The following is a 25,950-nucleotide window of genomic DNA, read 5'->3' as shown; positions in this document are numbered from 1 at the left end:
TAGGGATGTTGAGCATGTTTTCGTATGCTTATTTGCCATCTGTATATCTCCTTGTGTGAAGAATTTGTTCAAATCTTTTGCCAAATTTTTTATTGTATTTGTCTGCTTACTGTGGGATCGTAAGAATTCTTTATAGATTCTGGGGCTTGTGGCCAGAATACATGCTTTGCAAATATTTTCTCTCGATCTACAGCTTGCTTTTTTATTTCTTTCATTGTCCTCCTAAGAGTGTAAGTTTTTAATTTTACTAAAGCCCATTTTATCAATGTTGTCTTTTGTAATCAGTGCTTTCTGTCTTATTTAAGAAATCTTTGATTAACTTGATATTACAAAGATTTTTTTCCTATGCTCTAATCTATCAGTTTTATTACTCATATTGAGGTCTCTGATCCATTTTGAGTTCATTTTTGCTTATAGTATGAAGCAAAGTCAAGGCTAATTTTTTTTTAATCCATAGAGATATACAATTGTTTTGACATATTTTGTTTAAAAGACTATCCCTCTCACCTTGAATTACCTTGGCACCTTTGTTGAAAACCAGTTGATCATATAAGTGCAGGTCTATTTCTATCTTTGCACCGTTACCACACTATTTTTTTCTCCTGCTTTTTCTCCCCAATCTCCCCCATACATAGTTGTATATTTTTAGTTGTAGGTCCTTCTAGTTGTGGCATGTGGGGTGCTGCCTCAACGTGGCCTGATGAGCGGTGCCATGTCCGCGCTCAGGATCCAAACCAGTGACACCCTGGGCTGCTGAAGCAGAACGCATGAACTTAACCACTAGGCCACGGGGCCGGCCCCCACACTGTCTTGAATACTGTAGCCTTATAGCAAGCCTCTATTGTTTGTTCAATTTGTATTTCATTTATTTTTGCTCTTATCTTTATTATTTCATTCCTTCTACTTATTTGGGCTTAACTTTTTGCTTCTTTTTCTAACTTCATAAAATTGAAAATTAGATCTTTAATTTTTAGATATTTTTCTTTTATAAGTAAGTATTAAAAACTATAAAGTTCTCTCTAAGCACTGTTTTAGCTGCATCACCCGAATTTTGATTATTATATTTTCATTATCGTTTAGTTCAAAATATTTTCTAACTTCCCCTGCGATTTTTTTAAAATTCATGAATTATTTACAAGGATGTTGTTTAATTTCAAAATGTTTGGGGTTTCCTGTCTATCTTATTCCTATTGGTTTCTCACTTAATTCTGTCATGGTCAAAGAATATACTCGGTATGATTTCCTTATTTTAGAAATCTGATTGGAACTTGTTAAATGTATACCATGCCATACTGCTTTTGGAAGAACGCACCTTTTGCATTATTTCAAATGTTGGGTGTAGGGTCCTATCAATGTCACTTAGGTCAAGACGGTAGACAGTTCTGTGAAGATCTTCTCTGTGTTTCTGATTTTACTTTGTCTAGTAGTTCTTTTAATTATCGAGATGAGGATATTAAAATCTTCAGCTATGATGGGGGAATTGCAATTTTTGTTTCTAGTATTTTGAAGTTCTGATATTAGCACATAAACCTTTATTACTATTATGTTTTTCTGATGAAGTGACCAATTTATCATTATGAAATGTCCCTCTTTATCTCTGGTGATATTTTAATCATATTTAAATCATTTTTAATCTGATTTTAATGTAGCCACTCCAGCTTTCTTATGTCCCTGGTTATTTTGAGGTTTTTTTGGTGAGGAAAATTAGGTCCAAACTAACATCTGTGCCAATCTTTATCTCTTTTGTATGTGAGACTCCACCACAGCATGGCTGACCAGTGGAATTGGGCCATGCTGGGGATCCAAATCTGTAAACCTGGGCCACCAGATCAGATCAACCTCTCATGTGATTAACCACTACAACATGGGGCTGGCCCTCACTATCCCTATTTTTAACTTACATCTTTTTTCATCCATTCATGTTCAGTCTATTTCTAACTTTATATTTAAAGTGCAACTTTTGTAGAGAACATATATATGGGTCATTCTTTTTTATCCTTTCTGACTGTCTCTATATCTTAATGGGAGTGTTAAGACCATTAGTATATTTATTGTCATGTTTGTGATTGGATCTGCCATTTTGTTATTTATTTTCTAGTTATCCCTTCTGTATTTGTTCCTCTGTTCCCCCTTCCTGATTTCTCTTAGATATTTTCAAGGACTAAATTTTATTTTTCCTATTGGCTGTTTAGCTAGACCTTTTGCATTATTTATATTGGTGGTTGCTTTGAGGATTGCAATAGATACAACTCTAACTCGTCACTATCCACTTATACTTATGTATTCTGGTTTCATAGAAAACTTACAACTGCATAAAGCCTGTATTGACATCTCCCAATCCTTTATCCTATATTTGTTGCATATATTACAGCTGGTTGTGTTACAAACCCCACAAGATAATACTATATTTTGCTTTAACCAGTCATATTAATTATAAAGAAATTAGGATGAAAAAAGCAAAAAACTAGTTTTTTCTATTTACCCAGACAGTTACCACTTCTGATGCTTTTCATACTCATCTGTGGATCTAAGTTTCCATCTCTTATCATTTCCCTTCAGCCTCAAGAACCACCTTTTGCATTTCTCACAGGATAGCTCTCCTTGTGCCAAATCCTCTTAGTTTTCTTTCACTGAGAATGTCTTTATTTCTCCTTCATTATCGAAGGATATAGAAGTCTGGGTTGACAACTTTCTTTTTTCTTTCATCACTTTAAAGATGTTCCACACTCTTTGGTGGTTGGAATAATTAAGTTCTAGTCTCTTAGCAAGAAAAGATAAATATGTAACATGATAGAGATGCTAATTATCGGTACAATGACAATCACATTATAATATATAAAGTTATCAATTAATGTGTTGTACACTTTAAATTTACACAATGTTGTATGTCGAATATTTTTCAATAAAAAGAAAAGGATATCATCCCACTCTCTGCTGGCCGCATGGTTTCTCACAGATAACAGCTATTCATCGAATTATTGTTCTCTCATGTAATGTGCTATTTGTCTCTTGCCACTTTCTAGATTTGGCTTTCAACACTTTGACTCTGAGGGTACTTGTTTCTGTGAGACCAGCTTTGCCAAGAAACAAAATTTCATGCCAAATAACAGCATCTTTGATTCATTTAGTGGTGAGAAAGCAAAACATAGAAGGTCAGGTCAGGTTTTAAAGGAGATTTTTGTTAAACCTTCAAAGAGTAGATAATTTAAATGCTATTGAGATTGTACAAAGCAAAATTACTTGTATGAAACAAATATAATATTGATACGAAAATCTGATTAAAGATTTACATGAAAAAAGAAAACTACAGATCAATCCCTCATATGATTACAACCAGAATCGAATTAAAAAAATCATACAACATAACCAAGTGGGTTTTACTCCATGAATCCAAGAATATTCAACATCAGGAAATCAATTAATATAATTCATCAAATTTAATAAGATTTAAGGAGAAAACTCATAAACCATCTGTACAAACATTAAAAAGATATTTGATACCATATAATAGCCATTTATGATTTTTAAAATGCAGTAAAATAAAACAATAAATTCTTTATTAACATGAAAAAATATATTTACATATAAAGTCCAGAATAACACAAAGATGCCCATTATACCACTAATATTTATTGTTTCATGGGAGGTCGTAACTTGTGCCATAAGACAAGAGAAGAAAAGGCCATGGTCGAAGAATTAAAGAGGCAAAACTATCCTTATTTCCAAATGACATGATGGAATGTGATTTTTCTCTTATAAAACACATAAAAGAATTGGTTGAAAAACTACTACAATTTAAGACAATATTAGTAAGTAGTAGGAGTTAAATTAATATACTGATATCAACAGCCTGCACATTTGCAAACAATATACAGAAAAAAACCGTATTTTGCCCTTTGTTGCATTTGTAATAGTGATTTCAAAAAAGATAAAATACATAGGAATCAGCTTAACATGAAATGGGCAAAACTTTCATGAGGAAAAGTTTAAAACCTTCCTGAGGGGGAAAAAGTAAACTTAAACAAATGACAATATATATCATGTCGCTTGATGCAAAGACTCAACAACATTACAATTTCATTCTCACTAATTTAATAAATTGAACAATATCCAGGAAAGAATAGCCAGGAAAACTTGGAGCTTCCAGATATTAAAACATAATATGAGACCTCATTGATTAAAGCACCATAATATCGACCTTTGAATAGACAGACCAGGCGAACAGAGTGGAAATTCCCAAAACAGGCACAAACGCACATAGGAATTTGAATTGGTAAAGATGACGTCTCAAATCATTTTGAATAAATAGCATATAGTCCACCGGGGAAAAGGGAATACTGCACCTACAGTTCATTCTATACTTTGGGATAAAAGCCAAGTAAACCAAAAATTTAAATGTAAAAAACGAAGCCAAGTAAGTACTACAAGAAAGTATAGGTAAATTTCTTCATAACGCTATAGTGGGAAAGACCTTTCTACCTATGATTAAAATTCTGAAACTTAAAGAGAAAACAATGATAAAATCAAATACATAAAAATAAAAAATTTAAGCATGGAAAAAAAACCACCTCGTAAACAAGCTAAATCCAAAAACAAAAGAAAAGGTAGTCAAAACATCACGATTCAGAAACATAGGCTGATCTCCTCAATACATAACAGCTCCTAGAAACCAAGATTTAAAAACTACCAATAATAGAAATGGGCAAAGGATATGAACAAAAATAAATTCAAATGTCCCTTAAAGGTATGACAACATGTTGTCACACACATGATAAGAGATCAAATATTAAAACTGTGCTAAGGTAACCTTTACCTTCTACTGGATTGGCCAAATCCAGAGGTTTGGTGCACACTCCCTTGGGAAGGCTGTAGAGAAACAGATACTCCCATTCATTACAGGAGGAGGAATAAAATATTACAACTTTTAAGGAAGGAAGACTGGAAACATCTATCAACATGACAGATACATTTACCCTTTAAGCCAGGAAAACCAGGTCTCAGAATCTAGTCTTTAGTTACATCTGTATACAAAGTAGTATATGCAAAAGAATGCTTTTTGTGGCGTTGTTTGCAATAGAAGAGACTAGAAACTACTCAAGAGTACGGCAACTAGGAGACTGGTTGAATCAAACCTAAACACATTCATATACGGAATATTATGCAGCTGTCAAAAAGAACGAGGAGGATTTCTACATTCTGCTATGGAGAAATCTCTATAATATTGTGTTAAGCGAGAACAAGGCAAGGTGTAGAACAGGAAACTCCATCTTTTGTATAAGAATTCAAGATATGAGAGTATTTATTCATATGTGCATAACAAACTAATAGAAACAGAAAGTCAACAATCACTTAGAGTGGGCAAGGGGGGAAGGTGGTGGATGGGGACAGAGGAGAACAACACTTCTCAGTGTACCTTTTTGCATGGTTTTGATTTTTGAGCCATGTTCAAAAAAAATTTTTTTTGAAGAGAAAATAAACTCAGGAAGATCCAGGGAAACACAAGAATGCTGTATCCAGCAACATACACAAGGCTTCTGCCCTACTAGATGTGGTTCTGTGGGGTGGTAGCATGAGGGGGAATCTGGCCCATTGGGAAGATGGGGCAGGGTCTATGGGACCAGTGGTCACAGGGCCAGCAGCCAGGCACCAAGCCACTTAGAACAGTCCGATCATTAGCCCAGTTTATCTTGGTCCCACGCATGGCCTGATTCCACTCATTGTCTTGGCTCTCGATGGTTGCTCCAGGGGTCATGGAATCACTTTGGGAAAAGAAGTAATAGGTTATCCAGACCAGCTTCCACTCCCTGTAACCCCGCCCCGTGACGGTCTCGCGGGAACATTAGCAAGTGTTTCCAGCACTGTTCTTTGAAAGGACTTTCTATAATTACCCTTTCTCTTTCAGGAAGACAGTTCCATTGCACCTAATCTAAATTTAGGTTTCCTAATTCCATTACATTTCTTATGAAAATAGTTGGGAGAATGCAAATAATTCTGGCCTTCGCTGATGTTTCAAGGAGGCAAAGATTCACAATGACTCCTCTAACCAGGGCTTATTTGAACCTGGATGCATCCCTTAAGCACTTCCCCGGGTAAACTCAGAGATGCAGAACAGAGGGGTTGCCATGCTGCTTGCTCCAGCATCCTGATCTTTCTGGGCAATGCGACCAGAGAATCACTCGCTCTGGAGTCTTCCTTCAGCTTCGACCTCAGCATCACCTTTCAATAGAGTACATCCTCTATTATTCACTGGAGGACACCCCACTAGAGTTGACAAAATGTACAGCTCTCCTGGGGCCGGGAAGCAGATGAACCAGGGGCCGGACAGAAGTGCCATCGGCCTGGACTCAAACTATGCAGCCGAGAGAAGAGGAACTTCAAGGGACAGCCATCCCGATCCTCTGCTGTCTATGTGCCAGTGGTTTGAGGGGAATCGTGAATAACGTAATTACATTCCCTGTGGAAATCTGGAGGCAGTTGGTTTAGGTGATTTGAGTGTGGCAGGCAGAGAAAGGCGAGGAGGATTACTTTTATGGATGGTCCCTCAGAACATATGACTGGAGGAATGGAGGTTCTTCCCTCAGCAATTGGATATGAGACCTTGAGAATAAGCAGGGAAGGTCAAGGAAAATATACATGGAAGCCAGGTGTATAAGGCCCTCTGGCTCCTCACTACTCAAACCAGCAGCATCGGCGTGACCAGGGAGCTTGTTAGAAACGCAGAGTTTCGAGCCCTATTCGGGTACTCAGATCTGCTGACCAGAATCTGCATTTAACAAGATCCCCAGGTGATCTGCAGGCACACTGAAGCTTAAGAAGTGCTGCTCTAAGCTGCCTTGAGCTCCCCCTTCAGCCACTCTTCTCTCGTACTGGTGGCACCTCTTGGGCTTGGAGTCTGAATCCGCTCAACAGGTGTGCATCCCCGCAAGGGACTCACCGAGGCAACGGCATGGGGTAAACCTCTCTTCCGTTGCTGTCCTGTCCACTCAGTTGGCCCAAAGCAGAAACACCAGAAGTTTACATAAAGCAAACATCTTTATTTTAAAAATCAAGGACCATTTCAGAAGCACTTCCTAAAACAGGAGAGGAAAAGTTGGAACTCTCAGCCCCCTGAATTGCACCCCTCTCAAGATTCCTCCTCGACGATTCGATCCACCTCCCAGGACATGGGGGGCAGGGGGCTGCTCCCCTCACCCACAGGGAGCGTCTCACTCGTCACATCAGCCTCCCTTCACCCTTGCAGTGAGCCAGGTCTGTGACAGTCTTCCTAACGTTGTGTTTCAGCTGACCAGTGAGTGATGCTGGTGACTCTAGGGCCCCATGTCGGTGGTGGAGATGGCAATTCCCAATCCAATTGGCGGCTCCACTTTCATACCAATGTGAGCTGCAAGCAGACAGGTCCTCTAGCTAGGGGACTTATTAAAATAGCCAGGTTGAGAACCAACAGCCTAGTCCAGGGCCTCTCTAACATGTGCACGATGCAGCCAGGGTCTTGTTCGGATGCAGTGTCCTGGAACGTGGCTCAGAAGCAGACATCACTCAACTCTACTCACCCAGCTTGACCAGCCAGCCACCTGCAGGACTCCAAGGTAAACAGAGAGTGAGACGGAATAAAAGGAAAACAGATGAATTACTTTCAAAATCCAATGCTGTGATCTTAATGAATCATGGCTGTGGCTGTAACTAACAGAGCAGTTACGTAAAGCATGGAAATGGTCTTTTAGCAAAAACCATGAGGGTAAGAGGGCACATTCTATAGTTGGTTGTGCTTCCAGCAGCTTTAAAACTATGGAATGGGAAGGCATGCTCTGGCAACATAAAAACACTCCAAACCAGCTGGATTTCTGCTAGAATTAAGAAAGACTGTTCACGTTTCCTCCCTGAGTTCATGACTCCAGCTAACTCACCTGTCTTTGCCCAGTCCTGGTTTTCATTCCCTCTTCACGACTCTCGTCTAGTGCATTTGCTACTCAGCTAAGTGATCTTATATTTGGACATCCATTAATTGACCTTGACATCGCCCCAAGCTCTGCCCTCCACGCTCCACTTTTTCATTCAATATTTACCTTCTGCATCTTTGGTGCTTACCCAGGTTTTGGTCTTGGAATATCTGGACATATCTAGAGAAAGCCCTATGCAAAAACAGGTGCTGTAGGTAAAAACTGCAGCCATTAGGCAAAGGTCAGATTTGCCTCTTGTGCTCTGTGTGGAACTGGAGATGAATCAAAGTTGGCTTTTTCAGCAATTTCTGTATATTTAACAATGTTGCTACCTAGTGATTTCCTGACCACGAGGAAGCTGAGTAACCAACTCAGACCATGGCAGCCTGGTAAGCCTGCGGAGGGTGTTCTCCATCTAGATCCTAAGTATCTGACCTGATGGGGTGCCCTGATTTAGGGCTGAATTTACTTCCCTTTGTGATGCTAATCATCCCCCAACCAGAGGACCCAAGACTGAGCTCCCTTCCCATGTGGCTCTTTCCAGTACATTTCTAAGGCTCACTCTCTCATCGGCCCCTCCTCCTACAGACATCTTCCACCTCCTTCTCATCTGAGCAATGATTTTTAAACCCTGGCTACATCAGAATGATAAGGGAAACATTTAAAATATAATATATGTCGGATCTTCTTCAGGAGATTCTGATTCAGTAGGTCTCAGGTGGGGCCAGAACTCAACATTTTCTAAAGTTCTTTCCAAATTTTCTAAACCTGAGTAACCAGGTTTGGGAACCACGCTGCCAAAGAATCTAAGTCAGGGGTGTGAGGTCACTCTCTGGTCTCACTCGATCTGGGTAACACTGTCCAGTGGCCGTAGGGGTCAGTTTGTTTGCTCTCTGAGCATCACTACTCTCCAGACTGTTCTGATTCCCAGGTCTTAATGAACTCATTGGTTGCTCCAGATTCTCTGATCCCCATAATCCTTTCGATTCCCTGTTCTAGTTCACTGAGAAGATGCATTAATTTTGTTTCTGTGGTTGACGTGGGATAAAGTGACAGATGCACTCCTCAAATACCCTTGCGCTCCCGACATTTCTCAGGCTCCCGCCCCCACTATCCAAGGGATTGGAGCAGCAGAGACGTGTAATTCTGGGCTGAGGCTGCTAAGGGCTGGTGTGACTTTACATGCCTCTTCTCCTCTGTGGCAGCAACCTTGGAAGCCACATATTGAGACGGCATCATCACAAGATGGAGGGAGCCTGCGTTGCAGAGTCATGGATGAAGACAAGTCCCTGCCAGGCCCCATCAGTCTCTAGGTGAGCAGTAAATCAACTCGTCGTTGCTGATCCACAGAGATTTCAGGATTACTTTGTTATCACAGCATGGCCTACTCTGCCCAGGACTACACAGAAACAGTGACTTCTGGGTAAAGGGCTGCCAAGGGCACTGAACCCAAGCCATCAAAACCCACTTCCCCAATTTCTTGTTCTCTTTCCCTTCCAAATAGCACATACGCCCATTTGCCACCAGGGAGGACATATCAGGCCAGTTACATGGGATGAAATAGCTGTGCTGAATAGGGAAAAAACGGAGCTCTCAATTAAAACATGAATGCCATTTCAGGAAAGTCATTTTCAATCATTTTTAATTCCTTTAGTGTTTCCCTTAGCTCTTGTACATTCTATACCAAAGGTGGGAAACGGAAATGCATGCAATAGACAGACATAAAGCAACGGCCCATGGTGGGGCCTCACACAAGGAGCAGAAGAGCTAGAAGGGGCTTGACCACCTAAAGGTATTCAAAGAAAATAACAGCTCTGGCTAAATAAGAGGCGGCAGCCTCTATGGCTGGAAGCTGCGGATACCCATTGCAACTCTGGTCAGTCTAAGAGTCATTTCTGAAATGTTAGTAGACGCGTGACAAATACTATGCAGCTATGAACAGTGTGATGCAGAAGAATAGGAACTGGCAGAAAAAAGCAATATATATATTATATATGTTATATTATACAATTATATTATATTGCTATAATATATATATTGCTTTTTTCTGCCAGTTACTATATATATATATATATATATATATATATGCCAGTTACATACATATATGTTTAAGACTATAAAACAGTTACAGTATAATACAATTTTGTAAAATAAAACGTATAGAAAAAAAACTAGAAGTAGGGTGCATGTACCTAATTAACAGAGTTAACTACCCACCCCTAGGTAACAGAATGGATGTCTCTGGGTTGTAGGATTATGAGTGATTCTTATTGACTCCTTTTTATTTTTGTTTTTTCCATCTCTTCTAAAGTAAACACGTATTGTTTTAGTTATCAGGAAAAAATGTTCCCTTAAAAATTCATATTTAGGAATAAAGGACAAATATATAAATATATTAACTATGTGATTTTCCTGATATTTTATTCGGACTACATAATTTATATTATGATGTTCTGTGTGTGGTATGTTTGCAGTCTAGCAATGTTTGTGGTAAATTATATAAAACCTAACTGGAACTGCCATTCATCCACAAACGCCAGTTCTGTGGAAACATACACAGCTATTATTTTTTATATGTTTCAGAAAGAAATTTTGCCCATTTTAATGATTACCATAACTATCTCGCAACAGAGAACAAATCGCAACTTAAAAACATATCAGCATGGGAGCAAGTTGTAACAGAAAATGAAAAATATCCTGTAATTACAGCGACCAGAAGAATGTAAATAATTCAGAAGAGGTTTGGTTCTCTCATTTTTGTCCTACTGTTTGTTCGTTGGCACGGCCTGGCATGGGCGAGTCCACAGCTAGCCGGAAGCGGGTTCGTTAAGCTCTAATCTGATTAGGGCTTTCTGTTTCTTTGTTCTCTGTGTCCTCAGGTGACAGTTCTGGCTGGACATTATAAACATTTGCCCCACGTCAGGTACAGTAACCTACTTTGCCTGTGTATTACATAATAAGAGCACAATTCTCAGGTTCCGATCCTGAAGAGGCAGCTCTAATTAACAGAGTTCCGTGTCTGTCCAAATAATCTTCAGCATCTGAATTTTACTTATAACATACACATGCACCAAAGAACTATATGTGCATTTAAGTCTTGACAGCCAGATGTGTATAACTTCCCAGGGCCATTACCAGTTGAATAGAAGTTGCTTTTTTAAAATGACATAAAAGCTTTCCTAAATGCTATTTACCTAAATAAATTAAAAGTTGATTTAATGTAATCTGGAGTCAGATAGCAAGATGGGTGAAAAACGTGGTAAGAAAGGGCACTTGTCAGAAAAGGGACGCAGCCTAAGGTCAGTGAGTCAAGGAGCAGCACATAAGCATCCGGAAAGGCTTCACTTTAGAGATGAAGTACAGTCAGGACCCAGCAAAATCTTCAGTATTGAAAAGCAACCATGAGACCTCTTGCTATGCTGGTGGGCAGAAAAGATTGCGAGGGACGAAAGTGGCCACAAACTAGATGCTGTCACAACAGCCACTGCAGGATTACCCTATAGGCACAAATAAATAAACATCAGGAGATTTCCACTTAATGAATTCACCCACAATTTTGTAATCAAGAAATCAACTAGTATAAAAAGTTGTTCTGCTATCAGCATTCTTATAAATTTTACATTATTTCAGAAAACAAAGTTGCATTTTTATTTATGTGTTTAGGAACTTAAGGGCTTTAAAAGTCTTGTTCTGGTCCTGGCAACAATTCAGGTGAATAGAGAATGAAAATTAACAGACATGTCAGGGCTGGTTCCCAGACTCCTGCAGGTTGTAGATGAGACATGGGTCCCAACAGAGGAGGGTAGGCTCAAGTTCTGGACGGTTCTAGAATGGTGGCCGTGTGCTCTCTCCAGCCTAGCACAGGAGCGGTCTGCGCATCTTCCCTGAAGGCACATCTTCTTCTGGATGTGCAGCCCTCAGCTCCTGGTGCAGCAGCTGCTTTAATGGAGACCTGGGTCACACTAGGAGGCGTTTTAATTGCAACTGGTTTTTCAACAGTTACGCTGTCGAAGGCGTTTATTTCCTTAAGTGCTATCTCAGAAGCTGAATATGAAAAACCGGTGCCAAACTGGCTGTCAACCTATGAATGATGGGCAGCAGCAAACGATCAAAATAGACACGATGACAGACTCTCAGATCTGATCTACAGAAGATCTTCTCAAGTCTGTAATGACACCAGCATGAACCGTCCTTGACTGAAAGGAGCCAATAAACTTTATTTTGAAATCTACAGAAATGCACCTGTGTTTCCCATCACTGTAATGTGACTCCAGCTTCTAAGTTTACAATACAGTGAAAGAAACAGAACATTCATTTCCATCTTAGGCTTCAGACCACTGGGGACTTTAGGAGGGATCAAAGAAACCCTTCGAGTCTGTATTTTTTTAGTTTTTGGTGCTTAACACGCACTCTTAACATTAACAAGCTTAGTTCCATGAGGCACCTTCTGGGCCAAAAGATAAGACTTTCTTTCTCTCAAATCACATTTTCTCAAATATTTTTCAAAGCTGAGGTATAAGCCTTTTAATAGAATTATGCAAATTTTGCCCTAACTCCAAATGTTTTCGGAACTAAATACCATTTTGAAGAGGTGCTGGATTTGCAATGTCCACATCAGGAAAGGAAAGCTGGGAACTGCAGGCAACGTGGGGGATGAGGATGACAATGCCCAAACTTGGGTTTTATTTGTCCCCAGGGTTATTTTGTGCAAACTTAAAGCAGCCTCTGCTTCTCAAAAGTTAAACTCACTGGGACAAAAATGCTGACCGGTCATCAGGGGATTATCTTCCTGGCAGAAGGAGGCCCAGCTCGAATGCACCTCGTTCCTGATTTGAACCATGTGAATGATGGGATAAAAACATCTAAGGCTCAAGCCAGAGCAATGAACAGCAAGGCAAAGAAACTTGCTCGCTCCTAAAAGGGAGATGAAGAGGATGATTGAAAAAAAGCCATGGCTCAGTGGGAAATAATTTTCTATTTCCTTGTTTTTCTCTTAAAATAATGGAAGACAATTTTCTTTAAATGAGACCCAGGAAGAGACGGCTGTGAACGATTTCTTCCAGTGTGACCCACTCTTAGCACCTGAGACTGTGGGTAGAGTTCCCTCGTTTCACGGAAGATTAGTCTATTCACTATGGAGGGTCTATCACAGAGAGGCACTACTCGTCTGCTTCTGCACGTCTTGGGCCTTCTGCACGTGGGTTAAACATAATCACGTATTTGCAATAGCCACGGGCCCTGCCTTATTAAAGTAACTCATTAGAACTAAACGGCTGACGAATGCAGTGGAGTTTTTTGGACTCAGATCATTTAGCAACAAGAAAACAGTGTTTATGTTGAAAGCAGAGCCTGCTTTGCACTATGTCTAAGAGTCACAGAGTCGGGGCCCTGCCAACAGCCCAGCCACCTGGAGCTCCCCCTGCCCTCTGAGCTGGCCCTTCCCCCGGGCTGTCCCCTCTTTGAGGTGAAGGGCTCTCCCCCTCACAGTGGCACTGGCAGGTGCAGTGTCTGGCACAGCAAGCTCAGGACAGAGAAGGGCACCACAGAAGCACAGCCCACAGGGACCTCGGCCAAGTTATGATTCTGACTGCAGGTTACCTTTCTGAAGGTCACAAGCGACAGATGACATTTATTGCCAGCACACCATCTCCTAAGAAGAGGCCTCAACTAAAAATCCAACTGCAATCAACTTTCAAAAATTCACTTTTATATTTAAAAACACACGTGAGACACGTGACACATGCGATGACGACAAAAACCCCCAACAGCAGCCTTCCCTCCCCAGCCTCACACCTGTCTACTGTGGCACTGTCCCTGGGCTGTGCCCTTCCAACAGCTGGCGCCTGCAGTTGGGTGGCCATTGCACGCCCAGAGGCTTCCCGCGCCAGCCGTCTACACCACGTGCACACGCAGCTGGCAGCACTGCCCGGGGGCTCAATCCCGCACTCTGGCAGTTTCAAATATGTAACCTGGAGTTCAAAATCTATGTTCAAAATCTACCTCTATGTGCTCCCGGCCACGGAGGGCTTGACTGTCATTCTCCCTGCTGCCATGTCACTTCTCTTGCAGGATGCTTGATATTTATGTGCCTTTGGAACTGGCGGCTGTAGGTCCGCAGAAGTGGGGGTGTCTTCCTCATTGATTCGCCCTTGTTGGCGTTCAGCTGTGATGAGAAGCCAGCTCTGCACAGCTGCTGCACGATGTCTTTGCTTCTGGGACTGCTTCTAACAGCACTGTGCCGTGGAATAACAATATTACAAAAATGGAATCCGTTTCACAGTTTAGCACCAAGCCGATGGTGTTATTAAAAGTTGCTGAAGTCTGCAATTTGTAGGTAATTAGTTAGTCCATGTGAGGTTGAACCTTAGCATTTTTCCCCCTAGATAAAGTTTCTATGTAAGCAGAAAGACAAATATGAAAAATTAAATCAAATGAAAAACACACCTACCAAATGAATTGTGTGGGGAATAGCAACATGCTCTCTGCTGCTGATACATTTCTGAAACATCGTGGCTCCCCGTTGTGGTCTGCAAGGATGTCAGGTGTAGGTGTTGGTGGGGTTTTTTTTGTTTTACGCCCCCCCCCACACTCCCGCACCCTCCCCAACTAATAAGGACTTCATAGGCACAGATAAATTGCATGTTCTTTTCCAAGAAATTTCTGCAACAGGATTTTCAGATGGAATCGTATTACAACTCTAAATATGAATAACACAGCCGAGGAAAAAACAGAATGTTGTTTTGGCTGGCCCACACAGGTATTAGTTTGTCATCTTGAAGCTAACTAAATATCCATAGACTCTGGGTGAAATCCAGAGGACAGCTGTAATGCTCTATCTGGTTCAAACTGGTTTAGTTGCCTGAGTCAGGAGTGCTAAATGGGGACAGAAAATGACTCTCCTGATTGGCTGCTTTTCTAAGCATTGTTACATAGGGCACAGTTGTGAAAGAAGGTCAGAAACCACAAGGAGAGAGGATTGTGCCTTAGGGAAAGGAGAGAGGAACCAGAACGACAAATGTTGACTATACTGTGAAGCGACCATAAATGTGTGTGGTTCAGTGAATGGTTTCCAAGTTTAGCTGTTTCCAGAATTCTAAAATTCATCACAGTAGATTCAGAGTAAACCATTTTCTATTGTTCTTATCATTGCCTCATGTGCCGTTCATGTTAGAAATATTAAACATGTGCTTTTTCTTTATGTTCCGCTTCCCCTGCTGTAATCTAAGTGGCTAAAAACCTTGGTTTACTTTGTTTACTCCTCTAGCCTAGATCTAGACCAGTGCCAGGCACACAGCTGTTGCTCAATAAATGCACGTTGAGTAAACACTGATTAATCTCTTTTAGTTCTCTCTTCCGTGAAGCTGATTGATGATATGCCTATTGCCCCGGAAATAGTATTATTCCACAGTCACTGACGACCAAAGGCAAAATCTCTACCCTTCTATTTCAATGCACAGTACAAACTGCTAATGTCTTAAGAATTTTGACATTATTGCTTGAGAAGAGTTGAGGCCTGGTTGGTTATCAATTTAACTGCTTTCGAGATAGTTCGTTTTTTGAGCGGAGGCCAGAAATAACACTGGGCTCGAACTCTTTCCAAAGTTCTCTTTTGAACCCACCGAGCAATTGAAGAAAGCTGAGAAAACGCGACTTCACAGCGCCCTCGGGAAAGTGAAGTCCTAGTCTGCACATGAATGCCGTGACATAAGCACTGGGATGGGCTCCTAACAGAATGTTCATAAAGCTTGTCACTGCTGCAAAGAAACGAAGAACAAATGTTCTCCGACAACTTGCAAACTTCAGCCAGTCCGTTCCAGGTTCTGGAACTAGTGGGCCTAAGGCTCTGCGAGTGTGCTTGTTACAGACGACAGATTTCCAGGCCCCGCCCTGGAGCTTCTGAGTCAGCAGGTAAAAGCGGGTGCAGAAATCAGAAATGCCTATAATCATGCCATGTGATTTGTGTGCTAGTTGTTTATGGATTTCACTTTGAGAAAAGTAAAACATAAAAAGAACCCTGATTTGCAGAAGACCCTGTAAGGCCTTTGTTTCCTTTGGGTTCAACTCTTACGTTAGATTGTAACTCAGGTCTCTGGCTGCCACACAAACGCTGACATGTTTGTTATATGAAAAGTAACATGGCCAAGAGACTATAAGAACATGCCGACACAGTTCTAAAAATGTTTCTCTTTTCTATTCTTCAATAGACTGAGGCTTCTGTTTAGGTTGATGTTGCCAATGTTGGCAAAAGTCAAGCGCAGGAAAAAAAAAATCAATAAAAATATTCATTCTTCATTTGGCAAACCACAAAATATTCTCTCACATATTATCTAATCTGATTCTCCGAGTGACTCTGTAAGGCAGACAGGACAGGTGTGTGTTAATCTAATTTTGAGCAAACCAAGGTCCAAAGAGGTTCCCACCGGCCCAATGCCAGAGAAGTAGAAATAAATGGCAGAGTGGCCATCTTCCTGGACTGCTCATGCCTAGTTTGATGTTTGCTAACTGCCCTCCATGGTCCTCTATCTATACCAAAGCATATTTCCTCTTTGCCTTTCTTCCCTGATTCACCTGTGTCTAGGAACATTGCATGGGGAGCTCTTAGCACAGTGCCTGCCTCATAGTAACCAGGAGGAAGAGAAGGCAGCTTGGCTATTATGTTGTACTTAGGATTAAATGAGATAATGTGCATGAAAAGTGCTTTGTAAGTCATACAACAGTATACATATCTATGCATATGTTATTACATGCATATATGCATGTATTATTACCATTGCTTATCTTTTCCTAGGCATTAAGATTTCAAAAGGAAAACTCTTGAAATTTATTCAGAGTGTCTGAGAAAAAAAGATAGTGACCAATAACAAAGTTAGTGATAAATTATAAGAGAAAAAATGGAGGAAAGAATATTTGCAGAAAATAAATACTTTAGAGTAAGAAACTAATTAGCAGATGCTGAACTTGGAGTAACTGCTCAGATGTGGTTGAAGTTGAATTGTGGGAGGAGATAAGTGACTTGTATCCAGACATCTCCAGATGGTGCATAGGTACATTTACATAAGCTTAGAATTTCTCATTTTATTTTCTCAGAAAATTTCTCGTAGTCGAATCTGAGTCTACCTGAGATGTCGGGAGCTTCAGAGGAGGCACACAGGTTGGCACCGGTGCCGTGAAGGACCCTGACTTGATCAGGTCTGAAAGTATCTTTATATCCTGAAAGCAAGGAGGCATTTTCCAGCAGGATCAGCTGCCTTCTTACAGCCCGAGAAGGGAATGCAAGGCAGACTGCCTCACCGCCTTGTTATTTGTGTCTCTTAATATTTCCTGCTCTCTGCACTTCGTCTCTTTGCCCATAATTCCGTACTGCTAGTTATAATCAGATTCTACTTTGGAAATGCCAGACTGGAGCAGGAAGAGTGCCGTCAGTCCAGCAGCTGCCACTCTGGGCTCTTCTGCTGTGTCACAGTGTGAGCTGTGCCTTAGAAAATAAGTCGCATTACCAGAATCCTTTCCATCAAATGGGCATGGCCTAATATTGATGTAAATAAGTGGTGTGATTACTTGATCTAGCCAATTGCTCTGAATAGGAATGAGATAAGTGTCAGCTTACTGCAGGTGCACGTCAGAGGGTGCATCTGGATGACTTTCTTCAAGGTCTGAGGGGCTTGAAGGACATTTTTCTCATCTAGTTGAGTCTGAAAATGAGAAAACAAACAGAAGAAAGCTTATCATTGCTGATAGATTCGCAAATGGCATGCATCTTGCAACAAGTTCAGATTGTTATTCTGACCCTCCACATGTTTGCGGTCTGGATTGGATCCAACTTAAACCAGAATCTGGATCAGATAATGCCTGGTGGGTTCACTCAACTTGTTGAAGCATCAACTGTCAACACTTCAATCCCAACTAGAATGCCCACTCAAGAAATTAATGAATCTTAGCCCCCTCTAGAAGCTCATAAATCTCCTTTGAATCCCATTAGACAACACTCACCTGATATCACATACCTGAAGGGGGCATGCAAACTGTATTTGAGAAACAAAATTCAACTTGCTACTCTAGGAGTTCCCGCTTCACTTCTATAAGGGAAATTTAGAAATTGCTTTGGAATGGGTGCTTTCCCATCTTCTTGAGTCTTGTGAGAAGCTTGAAAGCAAAAAACATTTTTCTGTGACGTCTCTCCCCAAATGGAGATAGGGAGAAATAACTTGAAGATGTTCAGAGGACACAAGAAACTTAGCCACTCCCAGGCCCACTAATCTGATCTTTTGAACCAGAAAGAAAGAAAAATATTTCAAATTCTTTACAGACATACAGAACTTCAAGATGAAGCAGCCTTTGAGTCTCTCCCCTCCATTCCTTTGCTCCCACATCTGAATAACCTTTAGAATGATAAGCATCTGCCACCATAAGAGCTCTATTTACTGAGCATCTGCTGTATCTCAGACCCTGGACCAGGAGCTCCACAAACCTTATCTCATTCGGAGCGTTTGATCCCTAGAGGTATTGTTTACCCACCTTGCAAATAATTACATGAGGATCACGAAAGGTAGATAACTCGCCTAAGACAAGAGGAGCCAGACAGAAAAATCTGCAGTCAGATCTGTCTCACTCCAGGACCGTGCACCGGGCTTGTGTCTCCCTGTCTCAACAGGTGGGACTAGTTGTACGAAGATATCGAACTTCTCTTTGATCCAGACTCTCTACTTACTAGTTGTTTGACCGTGTGCAAGTCATTTAACTTCCTAAAAGGTCAGTTTCTTCGACTGAAAAGTGGGAATGATAGTTCCTGTTCCTTGCATTGTATAGGATTGTTGAAGAAATGAGATAAGTAATATAGGGTGTTTTTGTAAGCGCTAAAATGCTTTCAAATCACAGGTGTGCATTATTTAGGGTTAGGTTTGACTGCACAACAGGAAAATCCAAAATGGCTGTGGCTTACATGAGAACACAATCTATTTCTCTCACGTGAAAGCTGAGCCGAGGTGGGCAGTCCAGGGAAAGACGGCAGATTCCCAGCGTCCGGCTCCCGCAGTCCTTCAGTGTTGCTGCTCTTTCTTGGTGTGCTCCTCGTGGTACCAGGCGGCGCCCCCATGTTGACTATGGTCACTGAAGAAGAAAAAGAAAGGCCAAAAGAAGGATGCACCTCCTCTCTCAAATATCCCTTCCCAGAAGTTGCACACAACATTTCTGTATTTTCCATTTTCCGTCATCTTAGGCCATCTGCTAATGCATATAGAGACATAAAAATCATGCTCAGAAAATGGAATTACTAAGGCTCTAGATGCAATGTGTCATTTTTCCTCTGAGAGCATAAACTATGCTTTCAGAGTATTCCTTTTTTAAAAAAATAGTTGACTTTTGAATTCTTATTGCAAGGGAAGATTCATCCTAAGCTAACATCTGTTGCCAATCTTCCCACCAAAAGCCCCAGTGCATAGTTGTATATAGTTGTAAGTTCTTCTGGGTCTTCTCTCTGAGCCGCCACCACAGCATGGCTACTGACAGACTAGTGATGTGGTTCCGTGACCAGGAACCGAACCCAGGACGCTGAAGCAGAGAGCGTCGAACTTTGCTAGGCCATCAGGGCTGGGTCTCAGAGTATTTCTAAGAGAAGAAACTCATCAGACATTATCCTTATTTCACAGGTTGTATAATGTGAAACATGGATTAGCCACAGGGCTTGTTTAAAGACACACAGTAGGTGGACGAAAAAAATATCAAGACATTTGATAATTGTACCTTCTACACAATTTTTGGCACAAAGCAGCTAGACAGAAGGTATTAAATTCACCCAATCGGCCAAATGTTAGCAGGAGAATAATCCAAACATCCGGAAGAATGACTTGAATTTGGCTGTGAGTAGACACAAATAAAAACAGTTTCTTTCCATTAAACCAGAACACTAAAACCAAAACCCAGAGCCTGAACAATCAGAGGCCGGAGAAGTAAAATTCTAGCTCCATGCTCCCTCACCTCTGTCTTGCATTTCATTTTCTGTATAACAACAACAGTAAAAAAATATGTAGCCCCTAATTATTGACTCTGGTACAAGCCCCTACTCCTTCCCAGAGATGACTGGCACCTTGACGGAGGACAGATGCTGCAGAATGCATCCTCACCATGTGAGATATAGCTGGGAAGAACCTCAAGGGTGCACAGCTAGGACAGGACTATAACAAGTTATTTTTAAAGTAAAGTGTATACATTATAGTGTAGGGTAAAACACTGTGCATGGAATTTAGGCTGAAACACAAACTCCAAGATTATGACAGATGCCCAGGCTACATCTCTGGACAGCCAGGGGTCACTGTCACTCTCCTCTCATTGAGATGTCTTCAAGAGTGACTTGAATAACACCTACATGGCTTCCTCCCACAGGTCATTTAGGCCTCTACTTAAATGTCACCTCCTCAACATTGACTCCCCCAACTGCCCTCTCTGAAAAGCCAGGCACGCCCAACCACACCACTGTCTCTCCCTCAACTGCTTCAGTTTTCCTCTTGGCACTTATGACCACCTGACTCTTGCCACATATGTGTTTCTTTCTTTATTGGCTGTCCCCAAATAAGATGTGAGCTCCACAAGGGTAGGACTTTGACTTGTGGACTGCTATATCCCGACTTCTTAGAATAGGACCTTGCATATTTGTAGAATAAATTGAAAAATGAATATTGAGAATTTTAGACACTAGGATAGACCAGAGAAAATCATTGGTCTGAGCAGGTGATGCCGTAATACACCCTCTAAATCATACCATAGACCTCTCTTACTGAGCTCACTGAAGCCTTCCGAGAGAACTTAGTAAATTTCATGGGACGTTTTTCATCTTCATTCAAGTGACGAATGTAGATAAAATCAGTCATTTCCTTCAAAGCTTCTGACGGATGTCCATTGAGGTTGCTGCCTTTGCATAGTTCCTTGAGTGACTGGGAATAACCTCCTTATAAACTCTCAGGACATAGACAATGCCACATGCGTCCATATTTGTTCATTCATTTCACTATTCAACACATGTTGGAGCCCTTACTATGAGCTGGGCAACGTTCTAGACCCTGAGACAGAGCAGGAATCAGTTCCTGTCCTCATGGGGCTTATATTCCAATGAGGAGAGAGACAGACACTAGTCAAATGAGCAAGCATATTCTGGAGGGTAAGAAATACTGTGGAAAAGAGTTGAGGGTCAGAGAGATCAGGAGCTGAATGAGATGAAATGGAGAGGGCTGGGGAAATTCGGGAAGGACGTTGAAGAAATAAGGGGTTAAGGAATATGGAAATGCAGGGGAGAGTGTGTCTTAAAGGGAGTGGGCTCCAGGCAGAACAGTCACGGACAGGCCCCGAGGTGGTGGGGTGCCTGGTGTGTGTGAGACCAGCAAGGACACTGTGGCGGGAGCTGCTGTACCCTGCAGTTGGGTTGTGTGGGATGTTGTAGGCCCGGGGTGGGGATGGGGAGAGGGAAGTGTGTGTGTGGAGGGCAGGGAGTGAAGAAAGGAGCGGCTACTTGATAAGGTCAGAAGGACAACAAGGAGCCGGCCCTTGTGGACCACCACAGGATTCCACTTGATTCAGTGAGGTGGGGCCACCCGAGGACTCTGAGAGGAGTGACATAATCTGACTTACCTTTGGAAAGATGACTCTAGTAGCTGTGTTAACAATAAGCCGTGGGGGCTCAGAGCACATGCAGAAAGACCAATTATGTCGCTGTTGAGAGACGGACAGAGAAAGAGTGAAGTCAAGGGTGATGCCAGGGTTCGGGGCCTGAGCAACTGGCAGGACCAAGCTGCCACATAGTGAAACGAAGAAATGGGAGGAGTTGGGGCTTGGGGAGGTTGGGATTTTAGGTGTCAGTCATAAACTGCAGAACTCATCTGGCCTACTGAAGTCGCAAAGGGACAGGGCAGGGTCCAGAGCCGCTGCAGGAGAACCAGGGCACGGGCTGGGAGGCGCACGGCCAGCACCACCGCTCGCTGCCCGGAGACGCCTTGACGGCCGCGGCCACCATGAGAGACAAGCCAAGTCCAGGCTGACACTGGACACTGGAAGCCCCGCCCCTGCTGCCAGAGGCTCCAGCTGTCGCTGTCACCCTTATCAGGAAAACTATAAATAAATAAAGTATTCCACCCGCTGCTGCGTCTCACTTCCCTCCGGAGACTGGGCGCCCGATGGGCAGCGCGCGGCCACAGGCTGCAGAGGGGCCTGGCGCACCGCCCTGGTTTCCAGCTGGGGGTTTGAGGGCATCTGGCCCCCGGATTGCTCTTCCCCGGGGCTCGGCCACCGGTGAGCGTGGCGCACGTCCTGAGACAGCCCTGCGGTCACTGCTTTGCTCCTTGCTCAGTGCTCAGGGGACATTTTCTCTACTCCAGCCCCAGCCCAGGTCTCTTGTGGAGCGTGCGCGCAGCCCTGGCCCGGACCCGGGCACGGCCCCGAAGCAGGGTGATGAGAACCGGAGCGCCATCCGAGAAACAGCTCCGTGAAAACATGGCGAGCGGTTTCAAACATGGGAGTAAAAAATTTCAAGAGATAAATTAATAACAGTCTTGAAGCACAAGAGCGGAATATACACCATGTAAAGGATAAATGGACAATTAAAATTGCTTATGTCAATATTGAAAAATTGGAAATTTGGGAAGCCATGGTCTAGCGTTCCTTAAGAATAGTCGCTATGGGGCCGACCCTGTAGCCGAGTGGTTAAGTTCGTGTGCTGAGCTTCAGCGGCCCAGGGTTTCGCTAGTTCGGATCCTGGGCACAGACGTGGCACCACTCAGCAGGCCATGTCCCACACAGCACAACCAGAAGGACCTACAACTAGATTATGCAACTATGTACTGGGGGGCTTTGGGGAGAAGAGAAAAAAAAAACAAGAAAGATTGGCAACAGATGTTAGCATAGGTGCCAATCTTAAAAAAAAAAAAAAGAAAAACCTGAAAAAAAGAATAATCGTTATCACTAGATAATTACTAACAATTGACTGTTATCGTTTATTGAGAGGTTATGGATGCTGAATGCCTCTGTGCAAATGCTTGCTTTCAGCCTCTCATTTGACTCTCACAATGGCCCCATTGGGCAGGCCCAGGCCCAGAGAGCTTAAGTGCCTTGTCTAACTAGAAAATGATGGGATTCCAACGTCCTGAACTCTTAGCTACAAAGTTATATGCCCCAATTTAATTTCTAAGAAGATGTGACATCAAGTAAGGACCCGGAGATCCACAACACAGCGATCTGCCCCGAATAAACTCATTAAATGCATGTTTTAATTTTATTTTTCAAGTATCGTTAAAATGGTCTGCTAGTCTTCATTGCTAGGAATTTATCTTTCATTATTTACAAAAATATGCCTCTATGTATAAAGACACTTATTCCAGTTTTCTTTGTAAGAGGAAAAAAACGTGGAAATCTAAAGTCATTAGCTGGGAATTCCCTCAATAAATTGTGACATATCTACATAATAGAATACCACGAATTCTTTAAAAGCCTGGGGAGGTCTTTAAGGTACATTTTTAAGTTAAAAATAGCTGGATAGAAAATAGTGGGTATAGTGTGATTCCATTTGTAAACTGATACACACAGATTTTTATGCTCACAGTGACATAAAGCATTTCTAGAAGGATTCTCAAACTATTGGGGGGGGGTGATTTGTCAAGGGTGAGGGGGACAAAAGCCTTTCAGTTTATAGCTTTCTCCATGGTTTCAGTTTTCTACTTTCTGTAAAGATAACTTTTATACTTACTGAGAGTGAATGTTTTCAATACATTCTGTGTGTTTAAAATATTGTCGAGCCTTTTGAAGAAGCTATTTTATGCTTCACACACTTCATTTTAAAATTATGAAGGTGTAGAGAAGTCTATATTGTTTTGAGCTTCCTACCAAATGCTTTTATTAATCTTCATTGTTTTTTCAATATTTGTCCCTAAAGCAAATTGCATAGTGTTAATATGCAGACATTTGCTATAAATGGTCATAGTTTCTCTCTAAATAAGAACTACACAGAATTGTACACGTAAAATGGTTAAAATGGTAGATTTTATGTTATGGATATTTTACCAAAATTTTATAAAACACAGAATTTCATAACATGAAGCATGGGATGGAAATTTAATAATCATAGTCAAGACTTCTTTGGTAGCGCCCAGTGCCAGGCTCTGTGAAAAGCAGGTCGCCATTTATCTTTCTGAATCTTCATACCTCTGCAGCCTGGCAGCTGTCCTACCTGTTTTGCAGAGAACTTGGAAAGCAATGATTTGTCCGGAGGCATGCAGCTGGCCAGAGGCAATGCAGAGGGACCATGGAGATTCTGAGCGCAGACACAGGGACCCCTGTATTAATACATTACTCCTTACTGCGTCTCAAATGCAGATGTGTCTAACTCCTGGAAACGTAACTGTGACATTCCCAAAGAAATTTCCCTCACTCCTCCTGATACATAGTGAACAGTGGAGCTTAAAAATGAACCCTAGTATCTGGGAATTTTAGGGCTATGTTTTCTGATTTATATAACATTAATTTTGACAGCAATACTTGATATTTGTGGTATGGTCACTAGTTTATCAGTGGAGTTTTCCATACGCAATAAGGAACTGAGGGCACTGGCTAATTAAATTTCCTGGCTGTATCAGCGATGAAGGGGAAACTTCTTATGTTTTCATCTTCATTACTGAAAATATTTCTGAACTATATTAGCACACTTTCTTCTCTTAGTAGGATAGGCATGGGATCTTCTTTTGATGAAAGAATTTCTTATGCGATCATTATAACTATCAATGATCGTTGTCTAAAAATATGTTACTCTGAATTTATGTAGAAACTGTGCTATATGCTGAAAATGTCCCTTTTTTTGTACTGAGTCATCAATATGGGTTTGTTTTAGGTCATTTCCCCATGTTTTCTAAAAATAGGATTTTCAAAGTGATTCCGGTTCAGTGGATTTCAGTTAATTAGGTTTGCCTGCACGCTCATGCTTCTAGCAGTTCCGCAAATGCTAATTCTTGAACTGCTGGGTGTGGAGACAGCTCTGCAGTGAAAGACTCACATGCAGGACCAACGTGGAAAGTGCTGTTTGTAAAAAAGAGGAGGCTGTGCTTTTACAAAACACACATTCCCACCACACCCTAAGCCCCTCCCCCGCCTCCCTGCAGATGCCCCCTTGGAGAAGACAGGCAGGTGGGACTCTGCTCTCTCTTGGCCTTCACCCGCCCCATTTCATTCTCCCTTTAAGCCTACTCACTAGACTGTGTGTGTGCGCGTGTGCATACGTTACAGGATCCCTAAGAATCAGCTAAGTGAGTTTCTCACCTAGTGTAGACGTGCCTTTGGCAGCATTCCTAACAGACAACAATCCGGTTTGAATGTCTGTTCTTTTGGGGACCTCCCTGTCATTGCACATTCCTTCCTTTGTCAGACAATTCTAATTGCTATACTCCTTCTGCCTCCAAAACAATCAACTAGTGATACTAGCTCTAGAACCTGGAGCGACTCAGATTAGGAGGACTCACTCTTCCACAAACAGATTTCCCAAGTCTTCTTTGCCTAAGACTTTTCTGTTCCCAGTTAAGCAGCTGTCGAAAGCGATAAAGCCAGAGGTTGTGCAAGGTCGCTTCTACCCTCTGGACAACATACCTGTTGGATGTACTGCCTTGTCTTACATGATGAAGCAGCCCAGACCGAATTTGCCTTAAGACAGATAGGAGTAACGCCTTCTGAGTTATGTAATTGGGCAGGAAGGATGGATTGTTCTCGGGCACCCACATCCAATGGAACTATCTAGAAGCCACACAAAACATGTTTTAGACAGCCGGCGTTCCATTTCTCTTTGTAGAGTGCCTAGCAAAGACCTCAAATCGCAGGATCAAGACATGGAGACTGAATGACATATGGAGAAAAAAAATCGACACACAATTGTCAACACACTACAAGGCAGCAGGGTGACAAAAGCCCGAGATGATAAACAGGCGAAATTTTGCATAATTAGGTCTTCGAATTTCTTCAGTTGTGAAATATGTGTGACTCACGTGGCTGGCGA

The 25,950-nt window shown here is 41.9% G+C and overlaps 1 long non-coding RNA gene across 1 annotated transcript; it reads right to left on the bottom strand.

The window, feature by feature from the left end:
• Positions 1 to 14,385: 14,385 nt before the first annotated feature.
• Positions 14,386 to 21,641, bottom strand: LOC138915867 (uncharacterized). Its single transcript, XR_011422252.1, has 3 exons — positions 21,555 to 21,641; positions 17,545 to 19,043; positions 14,386 to 14,464 (listed from the first exon to the last, which is right to left on the bottom strand). It is a non-coding gene; the product is annotated as an uncharacterized lncRNA (long non-coding RNA).
• Between the last annotated feature and the right edge of the window lie 4,309 nt (positions 21,642 to 25,950).

Source organism: Equus caballus, chromosome 10, assembly GCF_041296265.1.
Source record: "Equus caballus isolate H_3958 breed thoroughbred chromosome 10, TB-T2T, whole genome shotgun sequence".
NCBI lineage: Eukaryota > Metazoa > Chordata > Mammalia > Perissodactyla > Equidae > Equus > Equus caballus.
The sequence above is the reverse complement of the archived record's forward strand: the minus strand, read 5'-3'. Positions and strand labels throughout refer to the sequence as shown.